The sequence below is a fragment of the Natator depressus genome, chromosome 24 (assembly GCF_965152275.1).
Source record: "Natator depressus isolate rNatDep1 chromosome 24, rNatDep2.hap1, whole genome shotgun sequence".
NCBI classification, from domain to species: domain Eukaryota; kingdom Metazoa; phylum Chordata; order Testudines; family Cheloniidae; genus Natator; species Natator depressus.
The window spans coordinates 11,693,605-11,699,770 of record NC_134257.1 but is presented as its reverse complement, the minus strand read 5'-3'; the positions used below and the strand labels follow the sequence as shown (position 1 = coordinate 11,699,770).

Below are 6,166 nucleotides of genomic sequence, written 5' to 3'. Positions count from 1 at the left end.
CCGAAGATGGGACTCCCGATAATGCCCCCATCCAGGGCAGGGCTTCTGTTGGACTCGGGGATCTGTCGGTGCTAAGTCCCCTGGTGCTCAGCATTTAGCCCCATTGGATCTTGGCACCCACCTCAAGACAGTGGGGCCTGATGTCAATTGAAGCGCTGCGGCTCAGTGCCTCTGAGGGCCAGGCCCCAAGACACCCAGAAACAGCAATGCGGAACCAGCGCGGGGTAGAGGAGGCTTTGGGAAGACATGCGTTGCTGCACACATCTGATGGCACTGCTTTGGTGCCACAGGTGTGGCTAGAGACATTTACTGAAGTGCCATAAGAATGTAATGGCCAATCAGCTGCGCCCTGCCCTACCTGCCTGAAGGGGGCATGCTGTGACAGAACAGGGGGGTCCATTGGGGCAAGCTGCCACAGTGCAGGAGGATTTGGGGGGCATTGCAACAGCATGGGGAATCTATGGGGGGTGCTGTGACAGTGCAGGAGGATTGGGGGCTCCATTCTGGCCAGCAAAAGGGGATTGTGGTGGGCACACTGCAGCCAGCATATGGGCATTAGCAGATGACACAGGGGCTCGGTGAGCAGCACAAGGGGTTGGCAGAGACACTGCGGGAAGACAGGGGGCTTGCAGGGTCGTTCCCCGGTGCAGTCGCTACGTACCCCGGCCCCTGCAGAGGAACAGGCTTGGCTCCATGTTCTTCCTTCTCCACATTACCAGACAAGCCAGCAGTGAGGATTCAGCCGCGGCCCCCCTACCCCAGCCCGGACGAGCTGCAGTGTGATGTCCCAAGAGATCCTGGGTAAGGAGCTCCCCTCCCCTCGGCTGCTCTTGCTCTAGTGATCCCCTTCCCAGTGCACCCACTCCCACCCTGCGCCCAAGAGCTCACCCCTTCCCACATTGCGTCCACCCCACCCTGCACCCAAAGCGCTCGCCCTGCCCACAGTGCCCACCCCCACCCTGCACCCATAGCACTTGCCCCTCCCCTTCCCATCACACCCACAGTGCTCACCCCTCCACCTCCCATCACACTCACCCCTACCCTGGGCCCATAGCACTCGTCCCTCCCCCTCCCAGTGCACCCACCCCTACCCTGGGCCCATAGCGCTCACCCCTCCCCCTCCCATTCCTCCCCCACCCTGGGCCCATAGCTCTCGCCCCTCTGCCTCCCATCACCCCCACCCTGCACTTGTAGCACTCCCCTCACCCCTCCCATCACGCCCACCCTGCACCCATCGGTAGAGCCCAGGACACAACGCAGGTCACACCAGGATCATCCCCACAGGGCAGGAAATGCCGAACGTCCCCCCCTGCAGCTTTTGCTGAGCCCTGCGCTGTGCATGGAGCAGTGGGATTAGATCTGCCAGAGCACAAACCTTCCACCCCACACCTACAGAGAGTCCTGCCCTAGTGGGACGCTGGGTCCAGAGCATAGACCAGCCAGTGCGGGACCAGCCGGGCACCTCCCTGTGGCCACTCACCTGCTCTCTGAGTTCTTGTCCTGAGCACGGTTGCCACATTGGGAAACCGCACTGCCTTTTGGGACAAACCCCATATATCCTGCTCCCTAAGAGATCCAGGCCTGGCTCTGCCCTGCCCCGCCTCATGCCCACGTCGTTGCAGAGGCTAGAGGGGGTGGCACATGCTGCCAGATCTCACTGGTAGCATTATACGCGGCCTCTGCACTCACCCCGTCCTGGTGTGAACGAGGAGACAAAGTGCCTGGCACCAGAGGATCAGGCCTCTTGGCCCTGGCGTCCTTCACGTGCTGTCGTGGAATGGCTGCAGCATTGCTGTGTGCTGATATCACCTGCCGGGGCCTGCCCCAGAGGCACTGCAGTGGAGGTGCAGTCAGACCTGTCCCAGTGTGTGCCCCTTGGGAAAGCGCTCCTTATCTCAGACTAACCCCCCTCCTCTTAGCCCCCTAGAGTTCCTGTGGACAAAAGAAGGCAGCGATGTCCCCCTGCAGACCCCCCTGACCGCATTCTCATCCTCACCCTCCCCCCGTCGGCAAGAATGAAACCAGCACCTACATCTGTACGGCCACCTGTGGCTGGGGCAGCTCCGTGGCCAACTACAGCCTGGAGATGATCAGTAGGTCCCTGCAGCCCTCGGTCCAGTGAGGGCACATGGCAGCAGCCAGGGCACTGAGCTCCCTCCTGCCCCCCCAGGAGGGGGCTTTCGCCAGCACCAGCATCCACTTTTGTGCCCTATCTCCTGGTGAGCAAAGTGCCAATGTGGCCATGTGCTGATGGAGCCTTTCAATTAAGAGGGCCTTATTTGACTGCTGCTTCCCCAGGAACATGCTGTCTGGGATTTGGGGAAGGTGGCCGTGGGGTCCATCTGTCCCCAGAGACAGCAGGGGGCTGTTCACTTCTCCACTTCCCCGTGACCAGCAAGGGATGCAGTGTGTACCCACCACTCCCCTCTCCTGGAGGGAGCAGATCCAGTGCCCGAGCCCATCCTGCCCTTTTGGTGAGTGGGGTCTGCAGCTTCTTGTCAGGAGAGGGGACAGGGTCAGGCTCTTGGTGCAGATGGAGGGGCCTCGGGGTGGTGTACAGGGGAATCTAGCATGGACAGTGGTGATCTCTCTGTTCAAATCGATAGGGCTTCCCCAAGGGTTAATGCTTCCCCCCACCCCCATCTCTCTAGGGGAGTTGAATGCCTGCCCCTATGTGGCACTTTGGCTGCATTCCCAATGAGTTACCCCACTTCTCAAAGCTTACAGTGCGGGGGTCCAGGCTACAGTGTGTTGGGGGGTCCCTGGGGTGCAGCATGTTTGAGGGGGAGTGTCCTGGGAGTGGAGTATGCTGGGGGGGTTTCTGGGGGCGGAGCATGTTTGGGGATGGGGGCCAGGGTCGGAGTATGTTTGGGGGGGCTGGGAGCAGAGTATGTTGGGGGGATCCCAGGGACGGAGTGTGCTAAGGGGGATGCCTGGGGTGGAGCGTGTTTGTGGGGAGGGACGGTGCAGCATATTTAGAGGGACCTCAGGGTGGAGCATATTGGAGGGAGGGGGACCGGGGCAGAATGTGTTGTGGGTGGGGGCTTGGAGCAGAGTATGCGGGGAGGAATAGCTCAGTGGTTTGAGCATTGGCCTGCTAAACCCAGGGTTGTGAGTTCAATCCTTGAGGGGGCCATTTAGGGATCTGGCGCAAAAATTGAGGATTGGTCCTGCTTTGAGCAGGGGGTTGGACTAGATGACCTCCTGAGGTCCCTTCCAACCCTGATATTCTATGATTATATGTTTGGGGGTTTGGCGGAGCATGTTGGGGGGGACAGGGTGGAGAGTGGTGGGGGGTGCTTGCAGAAGGCGAGGGAAATGCAGGCACCCCGATTATGCCTGGGGAGGAGGTGGGCGTCAGGGCCAGTGCAGAGCACCTGGGATGGGAAAGCCCTCAGCCCACTCCCACTCTTCTTGCTCGGGCCAGTGGCTAGGTATGGAATAGAGGATGGCCTCAGTGAAACTAACAGCCCCTGACCCAAAGTGTCCCATCTGGGTACACGTTCTGAATGTACCTGTGGCCAGGCAGCCTTGCAGCTGTGACCTTCCCACAGCCACCACTCACCATGCCCACCTCCAGAGTGTCCGCACGCTGCCTGGGGGCCACACGCAGCCCCAGCACCCGCCGTGCCCACCTCCGGAGTGTCCGCACGCTGCCTGGGGGCCACACGCAGCCCCAGCACCCGCCGTGCCCACCTCCGGAGTGTCCGCACGCTGCCTGGGGGTGAGATATGGGTAGGGTGACCAGATAGCAACTGTGAAAAAACACAACTGCGGTGGGGGGCAATAGGTGCCTATATAAGAAAAAGTCCCCCAAAAAATGGGCTGTCCCTATAACAAAGGGACATCTGGTCACCCTAGATATGGGGCTAGCCGTAGGAGCCAGTTTGCCCTGTCCTATCTGGCAACCATGGGCACTCACTCAAAGGTGCGGAGGAAAGTGTCGGGGTCATCATCGGGGCCCATTTTACAAAGGCCCAACCCTGTAGTGCGGGTGCCATCTCCCCACAAGGAACTCACCAGTTTCTGCAGGAGTTGTTGCTGCACCCCCACTTGCTCCTTAATAAAGTCCTGTTCAGTCCTCTGCTGCTCGGCCTGCCAGGCAAGTAGAGCCTGTCTCTCCATCTGGTGGGATTGCTGGAAGGCCTGCAGCATCTTCTGCATCTCCTCCAGCTGCTGAGCCAGCCACTGCAGGGTTCCCCTCCATCTCCGGGTTGCCAAACTGTAGCTCTGGCACAAAAGGATCTCTGACAAGCCCCCATGTGTCATGGGGTGCACGGCCGGCCCCTCTTCTTCCAGGCCCAGTTGCCCTCCCAAATAAGTCCAGGGAGACTTCAGCTCTGTGCAATACCCATGTCCTTTTTTCTTTAAGCATTTTCCCACCACCAGTGTCCAACTATATACAATCCTTACGGTGTCTCACCTACCACAGTCTGGGCCAGTAACCAGCTAGAGGGCTTCCACCACTCTCTCTGACTGACCTCTTCCTTCTGGCTCCTTCCCAGCCTTTGTAGCTCCTGCCTAATAGGCTGGCATGTGTTGCCAATCGCCAGGCAGACATAAGGCTTTTCAACCAACCCCAATATATCCCCCTTAATTGGGGCTGGCATGGCAGGGGCTGATGAGGTGTGTTTGCAGCAGCACCATGCCACAGCTGGGATAGTAGGGTGTGGGAGGGGGTGAGGGAATTAGCAGAACTGGGTACGGCCCAGGCCTGGGATAGCATGGTGTGGGGGAGTAAGGGGCACTGACAGAGTTTGGTTGGGCACGGGGCTGAAATATCAGCTTGGGGGAGAATGGGGGTGGGCATTGGTAAAGCTGAGTCGGCCCCAGGGCTGGGATAGTGGGGGCGGGATTGAGGGGCCTCAGGGGTTAACTAGGAAGAGTGGTTCCAATCGGGTCCCTTACCTTGACGGAGAAACACCCCCTCCCCCATCTCCCTTCTCCTCACAGACCTCTTCCGTAAGGTGTTTGTTTTCCCAAGAGCATCCAACGACTCCTATGTAATCCTGAAGCTGAAGCCAGAGCAGCCACTCCAGAGTTTTACCATGTGTCTGAGATCCTACACTGACCTACCCCGGCCGTATGCCCTCTTCTCCTATGCCACCAAGGCCCATGACAAGGAAATCCTGCTCTCCAAATCCAGCTCCGGGAAGTACAGACTATATGTGGGCGGGGGACGGCGGAATTTGTGACCTTCAGAGACCCGTATGAACTGGGAGCACATCTGTGCCAGCTGGGACTCCACCACGGGCATAGCCAAGTTCTGGGTGAACAGGAGCCCTTACCCAGGAGGGGTCTGCAGAAAGGCTACTCCGTCAGTGCCGAGGCTGTAATCATCCTGGGGCAGGAGCAGGACTCCTTCGGGGGCGGGTTTGAACTCCCAGAGTCATTTGTAGGGGAAATCACAGATGTGTACATGTGGGACCATGTGCTCTATAACATGGAGTCTACAATGTGGGGTGGGTCCTTTTCCCGCTACATCTTTGGCTGGAATAATTTGCACTATGAATTAGTCAGTGACGTGTTCCCAAAACCCAGGCTGCAATTCTGATCCTGTGAACACGGGCCACGTTCAGCAGCGGTGCAGCCCTAGCCCAAAGCCATGGAGCTCCAACTCCTGGTGTCTGCTTTCAGAGAGTGACGTGCCCCAGGCTGTGCTGTCTGCAGCCATAAACCAGACATGCCAAACCCATGAAAAAAACGCAGAAATTGGGTTTGTTTTTGGCTTAATTGGCTAGTGACTTGCGTTTTGGCTTAGTTTTGGCTTGTAGCTCGTTTCTTGTTGTAGCTTGTTGCTTCTTTTTTTTGATTGGCTCCCGGCAAGCAGGGGCAAGAGAGGGAGAGTCAGGGGTGCACAGTGGGCCCACCACAGTCCCAGACTGCACATTGGGGGGATCTAGTCACATAGAGTGTTGGGGTTCTTAGGGATTGGTTTGTTTTGGCCTTGTTTTGAAATGGGATTAGCTTGATTTTTGGCTTATTGTGAAAGTTGGGGTGCTTATTTACTATGTGAAAGTTGGCAACTGTGCAATAAACCCTGGCAAGTCTAGCACAAAGGAGAATATGATCTCCAGCCCTGAGGGTTTATGCCATTCCCTGTCGCACACATTGGGCCAAAGCACAGAGCTGAGAGAGGCTGGAAGATGCTGTCTAGGCCTCCCAC

General features: G+C 58.1%; 1 pseudogene; it reads left to right on the top strand.

Moving 5' to 3' along the window:
• Positions 1 to 206: 206 nt before the first annotated feature.
• On the top strand, positions 207 to 5,554 carry LOC141977496 (serum amyloid P-component-like; annotated as a pseudogene).
• Positions 5,555 to 6,166: the final 612 nt, after the last annotated feature.